The sequence below is a fragment of the Arachis ipaensis genome, chromosome B08, assembly GCF_000816755.2.
Source record: "Arachis ipaensis cultivar K30076 chromosome B08, Araip1.1, whole genome shotgun sequence".
In the NCBI taxonomy this organism is placed as follows: Eukaryota; Viridiplantae; Streptophyta; class Magnoliopsida; order Fabales; family Fabaceae; genus Arachis; species Arachis ipaensis.
This window is the reverse complement of record NC_029792.2, coordinates 15,806,154-15,828,994: the sequence shown is the minus strand read 5'-3', so window position 1 is coordinate 15,828,994 and position 22,841 is coordinate 15,806,154. Positions and strand designations below refer to the sequence as shown.

Below are 22,841 nucleotides of genomic sequence, written 5' to 3'. Positions count from 1 at the left end.
GCAAATTGATCCCTATTATCAAACATGTATAACTCACATGTTTAAAATAGAGAATATGCTGAGAATATTCTGTTAAATCAAACACTTTTTGAACAACGGAGACTAAATTGCGAATTTTAATTCTCTTTAGGGACTCAATTATAAACTTTTAAAGTGTAAAAACCAATTTACAATTTCACGAAAAATATAGAAACCAACTGTGTAATTTAACAATTTATTATTTTTGAATACTTGTGCTAGGTTAAAACTACCACCATCTTTCCAAACCATTTTATTATAGCCTCAATGCTCAATATCAAGAACTCAATAGAAAATTCAGCAGCCATATTAATTCACTATCAAATAATATCTCTTAGAAGCTAGCATCTACTTTACATTAATCAAGTAACGTAATTCAACTTTTATCTCAATAATTTCAATTCATCCAAAATATATGTAAGAGCTCATTTATCACCTAATTACACAATATAACACCTGGCTCAAAAGTTGATAAATTAAGACATAAACCTAAACCCTCAACATGGTGGAGTAACAGCATGTACTTATGTGGCAATGATTGAATTTCAGCAAGATCGCGACTCGACTTATTCCACTCTTCCAATTCACCGCTGACACCAGTCATTAAGTATTGTACAAGAATACCTTGAGCTGAGATATACTTTTGCTGCTCAATTAATTCATGCTTCACTAGTTCACTTCTACAACCTCCTCACATATCCTACAAAATCAATAACAAAGGAAAAATGTCTTATACTTCAGAAAGTATGTTCGTACTCAATTAAAGAACTATACACACAATACACAGACACACACACACATATATATATAGAAAGAGAAAGTCTAAGAGGCCAGCAATTTTATTAAAATCTAGTCAGCATTTAATTAGCAAAAGAGAAATATGAGTAATCCTACACCATTAGATGTAATCTCACACCATTAAAAACATTAATGATGGCTAATTGATGACTACAAATCACAAAATTTGCTAGCCCCCTAACACTTCTCGTATAAAAAATGGCAATCCTGACTGTTAATTTCTTGGCATTTGAAAGCATATAAATGCTACCTGCTTAAATGGGAATGAGGAATATATATTGTTTACGTTTACCTTAGGAAAGCCAAGAACTTGGAATGCATTTTGCCACATAAGTTCTCCATAGCATCCTTTATCTAAGAGCTCACAGCAAGTTTTTCGAATCTCCTGAAATGATGAAAAATAAAAGACCTGACTCCTAATGGAGATATTTTAACACAACTAAATGCAACAATTGCCAGCCACATGCATCCATTTTTTTTTCTAATTGAATGTTTTTAAAGAAGGTGGGATGTCACAAAAGTCTTCACTATGGATGTCGAGAATTACTAAATTAGTGATTACTAATAAAGCAATAATTGGCAGCTACAAGCAGCTATATTATTGTAGGTTAACATTTTTCAAATGGAATGATTTAAGAGGGTGGTATGCCAGAATAGGCTTCATTATAGTTGAGAGTTTACTTATCATAAATAAATTGAATAAAACTTCTAATACACAATGACACTACCACATTCTAGTTTGAGCACACAAAAAAAAGCCATGTCCCTACATGATCTTTCTCAGAAAGTACTTCACTTAACTTTAATGACCGATCAAAAGAACCTAATGCATTCATCTCTTCATTATAAGATCAATTGTTCTTAAAATCACTATGTCAACAATTAAATAAAATTTAGGCATTCAAATTGAAAGTAACCTATAGAGAAAAGGATTGAGACAAGTTAACTGAATGGTAAGACGGTGAAAAGTAATGAGACTTACAAGAAGATAAACTACAGTCTTAAGAAGCTTCATCAAGACACCGGTGGCACATAGCATTTTGGTGCTTCAACAATTGATGGCTTGGAGACATTTTTCTTTTGAACCACTATAAAACCTTACAAAGATGATTGTATATTAGAAGAATGGAACGAAAAAGACCCTACCCTACATCAGTTTTGCTAAATGCTTCACAAATTGCAGAGTGCTTTTTACACACAACGGAATGAGATAAAAATAATAATGTCTTTCAAAATCTTAAAGAAACAAATTAAAAGAAGTTTGTGAATAATTCAATCTATTTAAAAGAAGGTTGTTATTACTCATATGTCATCATGATGAAAAGTGTTAAGTCTTATCCCAAATAAAGTCTGCAGTATTCAATGGGAAGAATTAGCTTATTAATTAGCAAAGAAATATATATAGAATAAAAAATAATAATGTAAAAGAATTGGGTGATTAGAAGCATATAGTAGATTATTATTGTATACCTGAGGTTTGATCTAATACAAGATAAAGGTCTTCACCTTGAATTGAAGCATGTTGGATACCCCATGTGATGATATGCATGCTTTTGTCAAAGTTTGTGTTATCTATGATAAACCCTGGTTCCATAAAAAATACGAACAACAAAGCCATACACATTTTTCAAATACTACTGCCATATGTATGTTTTTTTATATCTGTTCTATGTTTATGAACATGAAAAGGTGTCATTTTAGCAACATGCAGATTTTTATTCTTATTTCTTAATTCCTTAATTGAAAGTTGCAATAATTTAATTAAACCAAGCATAAGATTATTAAACATCAAAGACATGGGTAAGAAACCAAATTAAAGTTCTAGATTGAACATCTACTCTAGCATCATCCTAGCTCAAACATAACCTGCAAGAAAAACATAGAGAATAGACAACCTCAAATTTCTGATAAACCAATAACACAAACACCTAATGTGCATTAAATAGTTTAAATTAAAACTGCACATTAAACATGGATGCCCTGTTATTGTCTCTACTAGACCATACCAACAAACTATATGGAACCTTGGTCTCATCACAGAGGATAATCTTCTGAGCTTTCACATCTTTCACTATGCCGCGAACAAGATGAACTTTTGACTGATACAAACCACTACCAAATCAAATAGCTACTTATTCAACCGTTACAGGAGGCGTGCTGTGAACAACATTTTGCTCGGGGACTTTGCATCCTCTTACGGCCGCGGTGGTGAATCTCAGAGCGGGAATTGATGGCGCCGGAGACTGTGACGAAGTCTCCCTATTATTGATGGCTCTGCTGTTGAAGCGATGTCTGGCATTGGGAGCTTGGCCTTCGGCAGCCGCATTCTCCATACTGCCGCCAACACGGATTAGAGGAAGTTGTTTTCGCCGCCGGTGTTTGGTCTCGTGCAGTTGTTTATTAAGGACACACTACATATTCATTAGAAATGGAAGATTTTTTTTATTTTAGTTGATCTTCTTAATATTGTGTCATCGGTCTCTTGTAAAGGTAGTGGCACAACAGATTCTTCTTCTTTTTAAGATTACTCTTGAACAATATTTTTTGAAGAACATTTTTATTTCGAAGAGTTTGATCCTCCACTATATAATTTATTAAAACATTATTTTCATCAGTAATATATTATTTTATATTGATACTATCTATATGGATATTGTATTGAATAATCACTCTTATACATATAGAGGTTTGACAAATATTATCATTTTCATCAATCTTAAAAAAACGATTTCTCCCACTTTATATATCATACTCTAAAAACCTTGCATTTTTAGATTTAACTATTTTACTTAAATAAAATAGACAATAAAATCTAGGGAAAAAGACAGATAAGTCCCTGACTTTTTAAATTTTTGACAAATACATCCCTGACAAAATTTAAATACAAAAAAGTCCCCGTTCACACCCTGGGTCGAGCTACCCGACCCGGGATGTTCAGTAACAAAGTGACCGACCTCTTTAGGTCAGACTATCCGACCTCTTCTCAAAGAGATCGACCAAATTTCCAGAAAAGCCCAGTAAAGGGCCCAGACAGAGGAACACGACCCAAATCCAAAGGTGGCCCAAGCCTACAAGAGATAAGGGTGGTTCCCTTGGAGATAAGATGACCTCACTCTAAGATAAAGATAAGATAAGATAACTAACTTATCTTCTCTAAAAAGGTCACACCACACCATTATAAATACACTGGAGCACCCAGTTATAACTCATACTCTGATTCTACTAAAAACCTGCTCAATACCCTTGCTAACTTAAGCATCGGAGTCCCTTGCAGGTACCACCACCCTCCGGTGGCGAAGGATCAGCAGCGCATCCAGTCCAACCAGTCAGACACGACAGCTCCGGCCGCCACCCACCAGCCGGACACGTCATCTCCGACCAAGTACAGAAGATCTCGTCCGAGATCGACCTACAGTTTCAGGTAACCCTCGGAACATTGGTGCCGTTGCCGGGGACCTGGAAGTCATCCCATCACCATGGCGGACGACCATGACAACGACCACGATTTAGATCTAGAAGATAGAACACCGAACAAAAATGCGGACACTACACTAAAAGACACCCCGGAATCTAACAGGGACAAAAACTCATCAAATCCGGGAGTATTAGAAGCGCTTCAAGACCGTTTAAAGCAACTTGAAAAAGAAAGCCATCATAAACGAGAAGTTGGGAAGAATCTACAAAAAGAGGTAAGGCGACGCCGAGAGTTAGAAGATAAACTTCTAAAATTCGAAGCCGATCTCAAAACCAAAGCTACTCGGTCCACTCCTGAGGACAACTCTCGCAAGGATCAAGATCCATTCACTAGGGAGATCATGAAGACCAAAATCCCTAAGGACTTCAAACTTCTGGATATGGCTTTGTACGATGGCACTACAGATCCCAACCATCACCTCAGCAATTTCAGAAATAGAATGTACCTCACCGACGCCTCAGATGCAGTTCGCTGTAAAGCGTTTCCAACAACTCTTACAAAGACAGCAATTAGATGGTTCGACAATTTACCTCCGAGGTCCATCTCAAACTTTGACGACTTAGCCAAAAAGTTTCTAGCCAGATTCTCTATCCAAAAAGATAAGGCTAAGCACGCCCCCAGTCTATTAGGAATCAAGCAAGGAGATCAGGAAAGTCTTCGCAACTACATGGAAAGATTCAATAAAACATGTCTAGACATAGAAAGCCTACCAACAGAGGCCGCCATCATGGGCCTCATCAATGGCCTACGAGAGGGACCTTTTAGCCAATCCATATCAAAGAAATACCCCACATATCTGAATGAAGTGCAAGAACGAGCGGAGAAATACATCAACATGGAGAAAAATTCTCGACTAGGAGAGACCTCAAAATCTGGATTCATCTATCCCTCCCGGGACAAGGATAAAGAGTCCAAAAAGAAGGAAGATTGACATGGGAAAAAATTAAAAAATATCATAATTATACCCCTCTTCAGGTGTCCCTTGTGGATATCTACAAAGAAGTCTGCCACAAAGAAAAATACCCCCAGCTCGACCACTCAAAGGCAAAAAAGGAGGAGAAAATCGGACCGAATATTGTGAATACCATCGAATCCGTGGACATTCCACCAACGAATGTTTTGACTTAAAAAATGTCATAGAAAAATTAGTAAGAGAGGGAAAACTAGATCGGTATCTGGCCACCCGGGATGATGAGCAAAGAAAAAGGAGAAGGGACAGGATGTTGGACGAACCGAGCAATCACCTCGTACACCAGAAAGACATGTCCATATGATACATGGAGGATTTGCAGGAGGGAGAATCTCCAAATCATCTCGCAAAAGATATCTCAAAGAAGTATATCATATCGAGGGAAAGGAGGAAGCACCCGACATCCCGACAATTACGTTTACCAAAGAAGATGCATCAGGTGTCATCTAGGGACACGACGATCCCATGGTCATCACCATTATACTAGCAAATGCAAATCTTCACCGCACACTGATAGACCAAGGGAGCTCCGCCGACATCTTATTCAAAACTGTCTTCAACAAGCTCGGCTTAGAAGAAAAAGAGCTTAGAGCATATCCAAACAGCTTGTTCGGACTGGGAGACACCCCAGTGCAACCACTGGGATACATCTCACTACACACAACCTTCGGAAAAGGAAACCAATCCAAAACACTCAAGATAGACTACATCGTGGTCGACGTGAGTTCAGCCTATAATGCCTTAATAGGTCGGACAACATTAAATCAACTCGGCGCAATAGTCTCAACTCCACATTTATGCATAAAATTCCCAACTGCAGAAGGGATAGCTACAATAAAAGCATATCAAAAGATGGCGCGCCGTTGTTACAACGAAAGTCTAAACCTCAGAGGCAGAGGAGAAGAATTCCACACAATTGAACTTGGTGGAGTTCAGAGGCGAGAAGAACTCCGTCCACAACCTGAAGGTGAAGTAGAGAAAGTCCAGATCGAAGATATTCCGGACAAAACAACCAATATTGGAACGATTTTAAGAGGTGACATAAAAAAATCACTTATACAGTTCTTACGAGATAATGTCGATCTCTTTGCATGGAAAGCTGCAGACATGCCAGGAATAGACCCCAAACTAATGTGCCACAAGTTGGCGGTCTACCTAGGATCTCGGCCAGTACAGCAGAGACGAAGAAAACTCAGGCCAGAACTATCCCAAGCTGTGGAAGAGCAGGTACAAGCCCTACTGGAGGCAGGATTCATAAGAGAAGTCAAATACCCACTATGGCTAGCTAACGTCGTCTTGGTGAAAAAGTCAAATGGGAAGTGACGAATGTGCACTGACTACACTAATCTCAACAAAGCCTGCCCAAAAGATCCTTATCCACTCGCAAGTATCGACGCTCTGGTGGATGCCTCATCCAGATATAAATACCTCTCATTTATGGATGCATATTCTGGATACAATCAAATCCCAATGTATCCACCTGATCAAGAAAAAACCTCGTTTCTAACACCAAAAGCAAACTATTGCTACATCGTAATGCCTTTTGGTCTTAAAAACGCGGGAGCTACTTATCAAAGGTTAATGAATAAAGTCTTTTCAGATCATATCAGAAAGATCATGGAGGTCTATGTGGACGACATGTTGATAAAGACACAAAGCGAAGAGACATTATTGTCCAACCTGGCCCAAGTGTTCGACACTTTAAGAAAGCATGGCATGCGACTCAATCCTGCAAAATGCACCTTTGCAGTAGAAGCTAGCAAATTCTTGGGTTTTATGCTCACACAAAGAGGAATCGAGGCAAATCCGGATAAATGCCAGGCCATACTCGACATGAAGAGCCCAACTTGTGTCAAAGAGGTAAAACAACTCAACGGGAGGTTGGCAGCCTTGTCCAGATTTCTAGCGGGATCAGCAATAAGGTCTCTCCCCTTCTACGCCACTCTAAGAAAGGGAAAGAAGTTTGAATGGACAAAGGAGTGCGAGCAAGCCTTCCAAGATTTTAAAAGATTCCTGGGGCAACCGCCTATCCTAACTCGACCACGAGAGGGAGAGCCACTCATATTGTACCTCACAATAGGAAGTCGGGCAGTAGCCTCAGCACTAGTCCGAGAGGACGACAAGGGGCAATAACCTGTATACTTCATCAGTAAAGCACTACAAGGGTCCGAGCTGAACTACCAAAAAATAGAGAAATTTGCCTATGCTCTCATACTAACATCTCGACGACTTCGCCCGTACTTCCAAGCTCACATTATTAAGGTTCGGACCAACCAGCCCATAAAAGGGATATTGCAGAAAACAGATCTAGCAGGCAAAATCTTGCAATGGGCAGTCGAGTTGTCTGAGTTCGACCTTCAATACAAAGCTCGGACAGCCATCAAATCACAATACTTAGCCGACTTCATTGCAGAATTTACAGACACTCCGGAAACCCCCACAGAATGGAATCTCTATGTGGATGGTTCCTCAAATAAAACTGGAAGCAGCGCAGGTGTGATAATTGAAAGCAACCAAGGAACCCAAATTGAACTTTCCCTCAAATTCGGGTTCCCTGCCTCAAACAACCAGGCGGAATATGAAGCACTACTAGTTGGTTTGAAGCTGGCTAAAGAGGTCGGTGCTCAAAGGCTCATTATCTTCAGCGACTCACAGGTGGTCACTTCACAAATAACGGGGAGCTACCAAGCCAAGGATCCCACTATGGAAAAGTACCTGGGTAAAACCAGGGAACAGCTTGGACAACTCCAGGAATATGAGATCTACCACATACCCTGTGAACAGAATGCCCGAGCTGACGGACTCTCAAAGCTAGTCAGCACCAAACCAGGGGGCAACAATAGGAGCCTCATCCAAGAAATACTGCAGAGTACATCCATCTCGGAAGAAGAAAAAGTCCTAGCCATAACAGGTCAGGATCAAGGATGGATGACCCCCATAATTAACTACCTCAAAACAGAAACACTCTCCACAGATGAAAAGGAGGCAAAGAGGTTAAAGCGGGAGGCACAACACTACACTATCATAAATAATACTCTATACAAAAGAGGGATTTCAATACCATTGTTAAAATGTGTGCCGACTTCCAATACAAAGGAAGTTTTAGAAGAAATACACAGTGGCATTTGTGGCAACCATCTCGGAGCACAAGCACTTACCAAAAAAGTACTCCGGGCAGAATTTTGTTGGCCAACTCTACAAAAGGAGGCCACAGAGTTTGTAAAGACATGTATGCCATGCCAGAAACATGCCAACTTTCACATCGCCCCGCCAGAGGAACTCATCAGTGTGACCTCACCATGGCCATTTGCAAAATGGGGACTCGACCTTCTCGGACCCTTCCCTCAGGGATCGGGACAAGTTAAATTCCTCATAGTAGGGGTAGACTACTTTACAAAGTGGATCGAGGCAGAACCCCTAGCTAATGCCACTGCTCAAAGAAGTCGAAAATTCCTATATAGAAACATTGTCACAAGGTTCGGGGTCCCATACTCCATCACCACAGATAATGGCACCCAATTCACAGATGCAGGCTTCAGAAAGTTAGTGGCCGACTTGAATATAAAACACCAATTCACTTTCGTAGAACATCCTCAAGCCAACGAACAAGCTGAAGCCGCCAACAAAGTGGTATTGGCTGGGCTAAAACGAAGATTACAGGACGCAAAGGGAGCTTGGGCTGAAGAGCTCCCACAAGTCCTATGGGCATATCGAACAACGCCACATTCTACTACAAAGGAATCACCCTTCCGGTTAGCTTACGGAATGGAGGCAATGATCCCAGTAGAGATCGAAGAAGGGTCGCCTAGAGTGGTCCATTACAATGAAAAGGCCAACTCCCAACTTCAAAGGGAAGAGCTCGACCTACTTCCTGAAATCCAAGAGAGAGCTCGGATCAGGGAAGAAGCACTAAAACGTCGAATGGCTTCCAGATATAATCAAAAGGTAGTTCCTCGAGGTTTCAATGAGAATGATCTCATCCTAATCCGAAATGATATCGGAACAACTCGACCTGGAGAAGGAAATTTGGCACTGGAAAGAACCCTACCGAGTCATAGAAGTACTTGGGAAGCGCTACTACAGACTGTCCGAACTCGAGGGGTGAGAACTTCCCAGATCGTGGCACGCCTGCAACCTAAGAAGGTACTATAGCTAGGATGGTAAAGGATCTCAGCATAGGATGCACTCTTTTTCCTGAAAAGGTTTTTTAATGAGGCACCAAGTTGAGATCCACGAATTATCCGATAAAAAAAAACTTCGCATGTACATATTTGCATTTTCTTTTAAATAAAATATATTAGATGTTCTACAAGTTTACAAGACGCATTAATCTGAAACATTCATCGCCCGATTATAAAGCATCAGATCGGCAGAAAGTGAAAAACAAATTCATTGCACGATCACGATAAAGACCAACAGAGATGAAAACCAAATTCATCTAAAGGTCGACTGGTGCACGAAATTGTGATCATCAACAATGGCGCCAAAGGACTTGGAGCTCTCAAACGTGAATCACACTTTGTCACAATTCCGCACAACTAACCAGCAAGTGCACTGGGTCGTCCAAGTAATACCTTACGTGAGTAAGGGTCGATCCTACGGAGACTGTCGGCTTGAAGCAAGCTATGGTCACCTTGTAAATATCAGTCAGGCAAATTCAGATGGTGACGGAGAATTGATAATTAAAAGATGAATAAAACATAAAATAAAGATAGAGATACTTATGTAAATCTTTGGTTGGAATTTCAGATAAGCGTATGAAGATGCTTTGTTCCTCCTGAACCTCTGCTTTCCTATTGCCTTCTTCCAATCATTCATACTCCTTTCCATGGCAAGCTTTATGTTGGGCTCGTTGTCAATGGTTACTTCCCGTCCTCTCAGTGAAAATGTTCTACGCACGCTGTCACCGCATGGCTAATCATCTGTCGGTTCTCGATCATGTTGGAATAGGATCCATTGATCCTTTTGCGTCTGTCACATGCCCAACAATCGCGAGTTTGAAGCTCGTCACAGTCATCCCTTCCCAAATCCTACTCAGAATAACACAGACAAGGTTTAGACGTTCTGGATCTCAGGAATGGCCGCCAATAATTCTAGCCTATACCACGAAGGTTCCAATCTTAGATTAGAAACCCAAGAGATACACATTCAAGCTTGTTTGCATGTAGAACGGAAGTGGTTGTTAGTCACACGTTCATAGGTGAGAATGGTGATGAGTGTCACATAATCATCACATTCATCATGTTCTTGGGTGTGAATGAATATCTTGGAGAAGAAATAGACTTGAGTTGAATAGAAAAACAATAGTACTTTGCATTAATTCATGAAGAACAGCAGAGCTCCACACCTTAATCTATGGTGTGTAGAAACTCCACCGTTGAAAATACAAAAGTGATAATGGTGTAAGCATGGCCGAATGGCCAGCCTCCAAGGTCTAGGGACTAAACGTCCAAAGATTCCAAATACAATAGTATAAGGTCCTATTTATAGAGAACTAGTAGCCTAAGGTTTACAGAAATCAGTAATTAATGCAGAAATCTTCTTCCGGGCCCACTTGGTGTGTGCTTAGGCTGAGCATTGAAGCTTTCATGTGTAAAGACTTTTCTTGGAGTTAAACGCCAGCTTTTGTGCTAGTTTGGGCGTTTAACTCCAGCTTTTATGCCAGTTCTGGCGTTTGGACGCTAAAATTTCTATGCTGACTTTGAACACCGGTTTGAGCCATCAAATCTTGGGCAAAGTATGAACTATTATATATTGCTGGAAAGCCCAGGATGTCTACTTTCCAACGCAATTGAGAGCGCGCCAATTGGGTATCTGTAGCTCCAGAAAATCCACTTTGAGTGTAGGGAGGTCAGAACCCAACAGCATCTGCAGTCCTTTTTCAGCCTCTGAATCAGATTTTTGCTCAGGTCCCTCAATTTCAGCCAGAAAATACCTGAAATCACAGAAAAATACACAAACTCATAGTAAAGTCCAAAAGAGTAATTTTTATTTAAAAACTAATAAAAATATAATAAAAACTAACTAAAATATACTAAAAACAATGCCAAAAAGCGTATAAATTATCCGCTCATCACAACACCAAATTTAAATTGTTGCTTGTCCCCAAGAAACTAAAAATCAAATAGGATAAAAAGAAGAGAATATACAATGAATTCCAAAAACATCTATGAAGATTCTAAGCATTTTGTTTTCCAGTATTACCACCGGATACATAAATGCCACAGACACATAACTGGGTGAACCTTTTCAGATTGTGACTCAGCTTTGCTAGAGTCCCCAATTAGAGGTGTCCAGAGCTCTTAAGCACACTCTTTTTGCTTTTGGACCACGACTTTAACCGCTCAGTCTCAAGTTTTCACTTGACACCTTCACGCCACAAGCACATGGTTAGGGACAGCTTGGTTTAGCCGCTTAGGCCAGGATTTTATTCCTGTGGGCCCTCCTATCCACTGATGCTCAAAGCCTTGGATCCTTTTTATCACCCTTGCCTTTTGGTTTAAAGGGGTATTGGCTTTTTCTGCTTGCTTTTCTTTTTTTCTTTCTTTTTTTCTTTTTTTTTCGCCTCTTTTTTTTTCTGCAAGCTTTTCACTACTTTTTCTTGCTTCAAGAATCAATTTTATGATTTTTCAGATTATCAAATAACATTTCTCCTTTTCCATCATTCTTTCAAGAGCCAACAATTTTAACATTCATGAATCAACAAATTCAAAAAAATATACACTGTTCAAGCATTCATTCAGAAAAACAATAGTATTGCCACCACATCAAAATAACTAAACTGTTGTAAAATTTGAAATTCATGCACTTCTTTTCTTTTTCATTTAAAAAAATTTTTCATTTAAGAAAGGTGATGGATTCATTTTCATTGCTTTAAGGCATAGATACTAAGACACTAATGATCATGTAATAAAGATACAAATATAGATAAACATAAAGCATAATTTTCGAAAAACAGAAAATAAAGAACAAGGAAATTAAAGAATGGGTCCACCTTAGTGATGACGGCTTGTTCTTCCTCTTGAAGATCTTATGGAGTGCTTGAGCTCCTCAATGTCTCTTCCTTGCCTTTGTTGCTCCTCTCTCATGATTCTTTGGTCTTCTCTAATTTCATGGAGGAGGATGGAATGCTCTTGGTGCTCCACCCTTAGTTGTCCCATGTTAGAACTTAATTCTCCTAGAGAGGTGTTGATTTGCTCCCAATAGTTTTGTGGAGGAAATTGCATCCCTTGAGGCATCTCAGAGATTTTATGATGAGGAGTCCATGAGGACTTGGTCCAACCTTTGATCAAAGTTGACCCTTCTAGTGTATGGGTGTGCATCTCCTTGCATCATAGGCAAATTGAATGCCAACCTTACATTTTCTGGACTAAAGTCTAAGTATTTCCCTCGGACCATTGTAAGCCAATTCTTAGGGTCTGGGTTCACACTTTGATCATGGTTCTTGGTGATCCATGCATTGGCATAGAACTCTTGAACCATTAAGATTCTAACTTGTTGAATGGGGTTGGTGAGAACTTCCCAACCTCTTCTTCGGATCTCATGTCGGATCTCCGGAGATTCCCCTTTTTGAGCTTAAAAGGGACCTCGGGGGATCACCTTCTTCTTGACCACAACTTCATAGAAGTGGTCTTGATGCACCCTTGAAAGGAATCTCTCCATCTCCCATGACTCGGAGGTGGAAGCTTTTGCCTTCCCTTTCCTCTTTCTAGAGGTTTCTCCGGCCTTTGGTGCCATTAATGGTTATGGAAAAACAAAAAAAGCTTTAGCTTTTACCACACCAAACTTAGAAGGTTGCTCGTCCTCGAGCAAAAGAAGAAAGAAGAGAGTAGAAGAAGAAGAAATAGAGGAGATGGAGGGGGCTTTGTGTTTCGGCCAAGGGGGATGGGTAGTATGTATGTTGTGTGAAAATGAAGGAGTGAAGATGGGTTTATACAGGAGTGGAGAGGGGGCATGGTTCGGCCATTATGGGTGGGTTTGGGTGGGAAAGTGGTTTGAATTTGAATGGTGAGGTAGGTGGAGTTTTATGAAGGATGGATGTGAGTGGTGAAGAGAATGGTGGGATTTGATAGGTGAGGGATTTTTGGGGAAGAGGTATTGAGGTGATTGGTGAATGGGTAAAGAAGAAAGAGAGAGGTCGGGTAGGTGGGGATCCTGTGGGGTCCACAGATCCTGAGGTGTTAAGGATTTCTCATCCCTGCACCATGTGGCGTGCAAAACGCCCCTTGCTGCCAATCCTGGCGTTAAACGCCATGCTGCTGTCCATTTCTGGCATTTAACGCTAGCTTCTTGCCCATTCCTGGTGTTAAACGCCAGTCTGATGCCCATTTCTGGCGTTAAACGCCCAGAATGGTGCCAGACTGGGCGTTTAACGCCCATTCTGCTACCCTTACTGGCGTTTAAACGCCAGTAAGTTTCTCCTCCAGGGTGTTCTATTTTTAATACTATTTTTTCCTTCTGTTTTTGCTTTTTCAATTGTTTTTGTGACTTCACATGATCATCAACCTATAGAAAACATAAAATAACAAAAGAAAATGGAAATTCAAGATAGTTAAAGATTGGGTTGCCTCCCAACAAGCGCTTCTTTAATGTCAATAGCTTGATAGTGGCTCTCATGGAGCCTCACAGATGTTTAGAGCAATGTTGGAACCTCGCAACACCAAACTTAGAGTTTGACTTTGGGGGCTCTGTTTGTCTCTGTATTGAGAGAAGCTCTTCATGCTTCCTCTCCATGGTTACAGAGGGATATCCTTGAGCTTTAAACACAAGGGAGTCTTCATTCACTTGAATGATTAATTCTCCTCTGTCAACATCAATTACAACTTTTGCTGTGGCTAGGAAGGGTCTGCTAAGGATGATGGATTCATCCATACACTTCCCAGTCTCTAGGATTATGAAATTAGCAGGGATGTAATGGTCTTCTACCTTTACCAAGACATCCTCTACAAGTCCATAAGCCTGTTTCTTTGAATTGTCTGCCATCTCTAGTGAGATTCTAGCAGCTTGTACCTCAATAATCCCTAGCTTCTCCATTGCAGAGAGAGGCATGAGGTTTATGCTTGACCCTAGGTCACACAGAGCCTTCTCAAAGGTCATGGTGCCTATGGTACAAGGTATTGAGAACTTTCCAGGATCTTGTCTCTTCAGAGGTAATCTCTGCTTAGTCAAGTCATCCAATTCTTTGATGAGCAATGGAGGTTCATCCTCCCAAGTCTCATTACCAAACAGCTTGGCATTTAGCTTCATATTGCTCCAAGGTACTTAGCAACTTGCTCTTCAGTATCATCTTCATCTTCTTCAGAGGAAGAATACTCATCAGAGCTCATGAATGGCAGAAGTAAATTCAATGGAATCTCTATGGTCTCTGTGTGAGCCTCAGATTCCCATGGTTCCTCATCAGGGAACTCCATGGAGGTCAGTGGATGTCCATTGAAGTCTTCCTCAGTGGAGATCACTGCCTCTTCCTCCTCTCCAGGTTCGGCCATGTGAGACGTGTTTATGGCCTTGCACTCTCTCTTTGGATTCTCTTCTGTATTGCTTGGGAGAGTACTAGGAGAAAGTTCAGTAATTTTCTTACTCAGCTGACCCACTTGTGCCTCTAAATTTCTAATGGAGGACCTTGTTTCAGTCATGAAACTTTGAGTGGTTTTGATTATATCAGAGACAATGGTTGCTAAGTCAGAGTGGCTTTGCTTATAATTCTCTGTCTGTTGCTGAGAAGTTGATGGAAAAGGCTTGCTATTGCTAAACCTGTTTCTTCCACCATTATTGTTGTTGAAACCTTGTTGAGGTCTCTGTTGATCCTTCCATGAGAGATTTGGATGATTTCTCCATGAAGGATTATAGGTGTTTCCATAGGGTTCTTCCATGTAATTCACCTCTTCCATTGCTGGGTTCTCAAGATCATAAGCTTTTTCTTCAGAGGAAGCTTCCTTAGTACTTCCTGTTGCTGCTTGCATTCCAGGCAGACTCTGAGAAATCATATTGACTTGTTGGGTCAATATTTTATTCTGAGCCAATATGACATTCAGAGTATCAATCTCAAGAACTCCCTTCTTCTGAGTTGTCCCATTATTCACAGGATTCCTTTCAGAAGTGTACATGAATTGGTTATTTGCAACCATTTCAATGAGTTCCTGAGCTTCTGCAGGCGTCTTCTTCAGATGAAGAGATCCTCCAGCAGAGCTATCCAATGACATCTTGGATAGTTCAGACAGACCATCATAGAATATACCTATGATACTCCATTCTGAAAGTATGTCAGAAGGACACCTTCTGATCAATTGCTTGTATCTTTCTCAAGCTTCATAGAGGGATTCACCTTCCTTTTGTCTGAAGGTTTGGACTTCCACTCTAAGCTTGCTCAATTTTTGAGGTGGAAAGAACTTTGCTAAGAAGGCATTGACTAGCTTTTCCCAAGAGTTCAGGCTTTCTTTGGGTTGTGAATCCAACCATGTTCTAGCTCTGTCTCTTACAACAAAAGGGAAAAGCATAAGTCTGTAGACTTCAGGGTCAACCCCATTGGTCTTGATAGTGTCACAGATTTGCAAGAATTCAGCTAAGAACTGATGAGAATCTTCCAATGGAAGTCCATGAAACTTGCAATTCTTTTACATCAGAGAAACTAATTGAGGCTTAAGCTCAAAGTTGTTTGCTCCAATGGTAGGGATTGAGATGCTTCTCCCATAGAAGTCAGGAGTAGGTGCAGTAAAGTCACCAAGCACCTTCCTTGCATTGTTGGCATTGTTGTTTTCGGCTGCCATGGTTTCTTCTTCCTTGAAAAGCTCTGTTAGGCCCTCTAGAGAGAATTGTGCTTTAGCTTCTCTTAGCTTTCTCTTCAAGGTCCTTTCAGGTTCAGGATCAGCTTGAACAAGTATGCCTTTATCTTTGTTTCTGCTCATATGAAAGAGAAGAGAACAAGAAAGTAGGAAATCCTCTATGTCACAGTATAGAGATTCCTTGAGGTGTCAGAGGTAAAGAAGAATAGAAGGAGGAGGTAGATAGAAGAGAATTCGAACTTATTAAGAGGGATAGAGTTCGAATTGCACCTTGAGGAGTGTTAGTCCCTTAAATAGAAGGATGTAAGAAGAGGGGAAGAATTTTCGAAAATAAATTAAAAAGATTTTGAAATAATAAAAAGAAATTTGAAAATTTGATTGAGATTTTCGAAAATTAAGATTAGGAAAGAAATTAAGTGATTTTTGAAAAAGATTTTAAAATTAGAAATCAAAAAGATATGATTGAGAGTTAATTTTGAAAAATATGCGATTGAAAAGATATGATTGAGAAGATATGATTGAAAATCAATTTTAAAAAAAGAAAGTTTTAAAATTAAAGTTGATTACTTTACTAACAAGAAATTAAAAGATATGATTCTTAAAATTTAAAATTTGATCCTTTCTTAATAGGCAAGTAACAACTTGAAAATTTTGAAGTAAATCATTAATTATAGCAAGGATTTTCAAAAATAATAAAAAATGGAAAGAAATTGATTTTGAAAGGATATGATTGAAAAGATATGATTTGAAAAAGATTTGAATTAAAAACAAAATATTCCCTCTAGTGTCATCTTGGCGTTAAACGCCCAGAATGGCATCCATTCTGGCGTTTAACGCCTAAAATGCTACCTTTTTGGGCGTTAAACGCCCAGTCAGGTACCCTGGCTGGCGTTTAAACGCCAGTTTTCCTTCTTTACTGGGCGTTTTGAATGCCCAGCTTTTTCTGTTTGAGTCCTCTGCTGAATGTTCTGAATCTTCAATTCTCTGTATTATNNNNAGATGCTTTGTTCCTCCTGAACCTCTGCTTTTCTATTGCCTTCTTCCAATCATTCATACTCCTTTCCATGGCAAGCTTTATGTTGGACATCACCGTTGTCAGTGGCTACTTGTCATCCTCTCAGTGAAAATGTTCTACGCACGCTGTCACCGCACGGCTAATCATCTGTCGGTTCTCGATCATGTTGGAATAGGATCCATTGATCCTTTTGCGTCTGTCACACGCCCAACAATTGCGAGTTTGAAGCTCGTCACAGTCATCCCTTCCCAGATCCTACTCAGAATACCACAGACAAGGTTTAGATGTTCTGGATCTCAGGAGTGGCCGCCAATAATTCTAGCCTATATCACGAAGGTTCCAATCTTAGATTAAAAACCCAAGAGATACACATTCAAGCTTGTTTGCATGTAGAATGGAAGTGGTTGTCAGTCACGCGTTCATAGGAGAGAATGGTGATGAGTGTCACATAATCATCACATTCATCATGTTCTTGGGTGCGAATGAATATCTTGGAGAAGAAATAGACTTGAGTTGAATAGAAAAATAATAGTACTTTGCATTAATTCATGAAGAACAGCAGAGCTCCACACCTTAATCTATGGTGTGTAGAAACTCCACCGTTGAAAATACAAAACTGATAATGGTGTAAGCATGGCCGAATGGCCAGCCTCCAAGGTCTAGGGACTAAACGTCCAAAGATTCCAAATACAATAGTATAAGGTCCTATTTATAGAGAACTAGTAGCCTAGGGTTTACAAAAATCAGTAATTAATGCAGAAATCTTCTTCCGGGCCCACTTGGTGTGTGCTTGGGCTGAGCATTGAAGCTTTCATGTATAGAAACTTTTCTTGGAGTTAAACGCCAGCTTTTGTGCTAGTTTGGGCGTTTAACTCCAGCTTTTATGCCAGTTCTGGCGTTTGGACGCTAAAATTTCTATGCTGACTTTGAACACCGGTTTGAGCCATCAAATCTTGGGCAAAGTATGAACTATTATATATTGCTAGAAAGCCCAGGATGTCTACTTTCCAACGCAATTGAGAGCGCGCCAATTGGGCTTCTGTAGCTCCAGAAAATTCACTTCGAGTGTAGGGAGGTTAGAACCCAACAGCATCTGCAGTCCTTTTTCAGCCTCTGAATCAGATTTTTGCTCAGGTCCCTCAATTTCAACCAGAAAATACCTGAAATCATAGAAAAAGACACAAACTCATAGTAAAGTCCAGAAGAGTGATTTTTATTTAAAAACTAATAAAAATATAATAAAAACTAACTAAAATATACTAAAAACATACTAAAAACAATGCCAAAAAGCGTATAAATTATCCGCTCATCATCGATTAAACAAGGATTGAACCAACCTTCTACAAATCAGCAAAGATGAAAACAGAATAATACAAGAAGTTATCGAAAGTGATCCGGAGAAAGGACCTGACGAGGTCTTGATAAGATGGATTGCTAAATAATAACTTAAAGACTGGCCGACACTAAGAAGTCGGACCAAGTCGACCAAAGTTATAAGTAAACCCTGGAAAGAGGTCTGGCCAATCCTATAAAAGAGGATTACTATAACTTAGAAGGGCTCGACATGACGAAGTCAGCCCAAAACGAAAAGTTATAGAAGTAATCCTTGAAAGAGACCTGCACAAGGTCCAAAAAAGAGTATTACAAAAATAACTTAGAAGGACCCGACATGACGAAGTCGGCCCAAAATATAAAGTTATAGAAGTAATCCCTGAAAGAGACCTGAACAAGGTCCAAGAAAGAGGATTACAAAAAATAACTTAGAAGGGCTCGACATGACGAAGTCGGCCCGAAAAACACAAAAGTTATAAAGATAATCCCTGAAAGAGACCTGCACAAGGTCCAAAAAAGAGGATTACAAAATAACTTAAAAGGGCCCGACATGACAAAGTTGGCCCAAAAACACGAAAGTTATAAAGGCAATCCCTGAAAGAGACCTGCACAAGGTCCAAAAAAGTAATCCCTGAAAGAGACCTGCACAAGGTCCAAAAAAGAGGATTACAAAAATAACTTAGAAGGACCCGACATGACGAAGTCGGCCCAAAACATAAAGTTATAGAAGTAATCCCTGAAAGAGACCTGAACAAGGTCCAAGAAAGAGGATTACAAAAATAACTTAGAAGGGCCCGACATGACGAAGTCGGCCCGAAAAACACAAAAGTTATAAAGATAATCCCTGAAAGAGGCCTGAACAAGGTCCAAGAAAGAGGATTACAAAATAACTTAAAAGAGTCCGACATGACGAAGTCAGCCCAAAATAGGAGATCACAAAAGTAATCCCTGAAAAAGATCTAAACAAAGTCCAAAGAGGATCACTAACAACAACTCGGACGAAACCAACACGACGAAACCGGCTTCCCAAAAGACCTTAAGTGTTATACAAGGCAAAGGAATCAAGCCTATCCAAAGAAGTCGGACAACGAAAGGTTCCAGCATTCACAAAACCTAGAAAGGTGCCAAGTCGAGTGCAGACAGACATAATATAAAAGCATAAAGTTATAATAATAACAAGCTTCAGAGGCCACCAAAATCAGCCCCAAAAGCTTGGAAACTACTTTGTTTTTCGAAATAAAGTTGCTAAACAAGCCATTAAAAGAGTGTCAACAATCAGCAAACATCATTTACAAAATAAAGAGTTTAAAAAAAAGCCCACAAGACGGGCTATCTACACAAAGCATTCACACAATCAGGGAAGATCCGAAGGCTTCTCCGCAACACGAGGTGAAGGAAGGCGAGTCTGGATAGGCACAGCATCCACAGTCCCATCATCCCGATTCAATATTTGACAGTCAGGATCTGACACAGGATGATCAACCTTAGCTGAAGGAGCGGAAGAAGTCGGCTCTTCGGAGGCTTTGGCAGCAAGCACAGGGGGAGGTTCAACATCATCGTCGTCAGGGTCGTCAGGGACAATCTTGCCATCCTTTACAACATTATCCAGACTGAAGAGAGTAAGGTCAACCTCGGGAGCAAGAACTCGAACTTGTTCCTTTAGGTTCTCATAAGCAGCATTTACGCTGCCTACAAGGTGACCCTGGAGCTCAGCATAATCAACCCGGGCAGACTCCAACTCCTCCCTGAGACGCATCACTTCCCTATAGGCCGTAACATAGCTATCCTTGTGACTCAAGGCGGTATCCTCAGCCAACCTCACAGAAGCCGCCAAGGCAACAGAACTAGCCGTTTCGATCTCCAACTCCTTCTCCAGTTTGGTCACTTTCACTTGGAGCTCCTCCTTTAAACCCTTCATACGATCGAACTCTTTCCTAGCCTCCTCCATAAAAGCTTTGGTAGCATGAAGAGGGAGGTCTTGAGCAGTTCGGTACAAGGCAGCTCCCATATGCGCCATCTTGACGCTACTCCGAGTAATAAAATCCAAGTGGCGAAGGAGAGAAACATCGTCGGTAAGAATGGTACCATAGGGACCAATCTGCTGATCGACGAACTCAACCGCGTCAAAGTCAGGGGCATCAAGGTTGAAAGGCTCAGTTGTTCTTTGTTTTTTGTTTGGAGGAGCACCAGAAGTAGCAACAGAAACTTGAGGAGGATCAGCCAAACGAACCCGGGGAGTAGGGATTACCTTCCTCATCCCCGGCGAGGTCGGTATGGCCGGCTTCGACTAAACCTGAGATGATCCCTCACCGGATGCCTTAGCTGAGATGTTTTGAGCTGCAGTAGCCTTTCTTGCCCTCTTAAATGCCTTTATGGATTCCTTGTTCTTAATCATCTCTGCAAACAAAACATCACAGCAGGAAACCAAGTTACAAATAAAAAAAGAGCTCGTAAAGAAATAAACTCAACAAAACAAGAAAGGCCAAAATTGAACACTACCCAGCTCATCTCGAAGGAGTGAGGGGTCCCCCAAGAATTTCTTGGTATCAAGATAGGGAGGCTCCCCCCAATTCTCCTCCAACACAGTTACAAAGGTCTGCTCGACCTCGTCCAACATCTCCCAGGAATACCTCGACACAACAACGTTCTTTTTCCACTCTAAAGGAAAAGTGGGCTCATCATTCTCATTCAGAAAAAAGGGACGAGCTCCTTCAACAACTCGGACCTTGAAGAAATAGTTCTTAAAATCACGAAACAACTCGTCATACATAGAAAAAACTTTCTTCCCTTGCGGAGCTCGGAAAGAAACCCAGGCAGCCTTTTTCTTCACTACCCCAGGTTTTGTCAAGACAAACAAATAGAAGAAAAGGGATTGCGAAGCAGGGACATCAAACTTGCGACACAGCAATTGAAAGATCTTTATAAAATCCCAAGAATTGGGGTGAAGTTGGGATGGAGCTACATTGCAAGACCACAACAGGTTGGTCTCAAAAGGAGTAAAAGGAATGGTGATATTCATCTGACCAAAAAAGTAACTATATGCATAGAAAAAAAAAAGACGGTCTCCAGCAACTCGAGTAGAGAAACAAACTCTCTCTTTAGGAGTGGGGGGTACAAGCTCATAATTATTTTCCTCACTACCACTACTACAAACCCTATGAAACTGCCTAAGCTGCTGACAAAACTCGGAATCAACCAAAGAAACGCACAAAAGAACCATCGAATCCACCCAATCAGCCATGCCCTCAGGGACTTGGGAAGATGTCTCAACAATATTCTTGCGAGAAGACATGAGGTCAACTAGTCCTACAGCAAGAAAAGAAGAAAATAGATTACTAACCCAAAACATCTCGGATAAAGTCAAAAAACCATATCAGAACAGCCCGAACAAGCATGACACCAGAGCAATACAAGCAACAAAAGGAAATCCCAGGACCCACACTAAAAATCCAGGGGCATCCTTTGGAGGCAACTTATGGAACAAGGACTCAGGGAAACCTACAAGTCTACACCTTTACACATCTTAAACAGGAAGATAACACTCTGAGAAGAAAGCCACGAGCTACAAATCAAATAAAGTCATCAAAATAACTACCTCCCAAGATTCACAGTCGAAGACGAAACTACCAAGCAACGAAAGTATCAATAAGAAGTCATCAAAGACATCGCCTTTTTCGGAAAATAAACACCCCAAACAAACAAGCCACTAGAAAAATCGTTACTTTCTACAAAGAATCATCAATGAAATCATCAACATAGCGAAAGTCATCAAAAGGAGCAACCTTCTGGGCAAAGTAAAATAGGTTCATAAAAAACCAGAAAAACATACAGCACAACGACAAGCGAGCACGACAATGCAAAAAGATTCAAGCTTTCCAAACATGCATTCAAGTAAAACCAAAACTTTACCAAGAACCGAAGGCAAAGCAAAAGAAAGAAAAGGAATGGCAAGATACAGAAAAACCAAACCTGGACCAAGGAGGAAGCTTCGAAAGAGATTGAAGACGGAGAGACAGAATCGCCTTTCAAAGAAAATAACCAGAGATCACCAAATGACGTTGCAATGCAAAAATTTGGGCAAAAACAAAAGGCGAGAGAATAAAGGAGGAAGTTGCAAAGAAAGGCGAAGAAGAGAAACCGTTTTTTGTGTGTAAAATTCAAAATAAAGAGCTAAGGGAAACGGAGCATTAAAAAAGCAATTAATAAGGGTATTAAAACCCTCGTCCGTTCCCAAGAACAGAGAGCTAATACAAAAGGGCGCGCTTTGAGGAGAAAAACGTTCCACATTCAAAAAAGGAAGATTCTACAAAGAAAGAAGTCGACAAATGCTCGAGTTTGGCTTTACCCAAGAAGGATCAAAGTCCTAAGACTAAGGCTCGATCTCAAAAAAGAAAAAGACCGAGCTCGAGCAGGGGCACTGTTCACACCTTGGGTCGAGCTACCCGACCCGGGATG

General features: G+C 40.4%; 1 long non-coding RNA gene across 4 annotated transcripts; it reads right to left on the bottom strand.

Annotated features, from left to right (window-relative positions):
* Positions 314-3,356, bottom strand: LOC110265757. Of its 4 annotated transcripts, XR_002352073.1 has the most exons (5): positions 2,287-3,356; positions 2,119-2,166; positions 1,799-1,913; positions 1,109-1,201; positions 314-718 (listed from the first exon to the last, which is right to left on the bottom strand). It is a non-coding gene; the product is annotated as an uncharacterized LOC110265757 (long non-coding RNA). The 4 variants fall into 4 exon arrangements; XR_002352072.1 differs by having other exon boundaries at positions 2,119-3,356; XR_002352071.1 differs by having other exon boundaries at positions 1,799-2,166.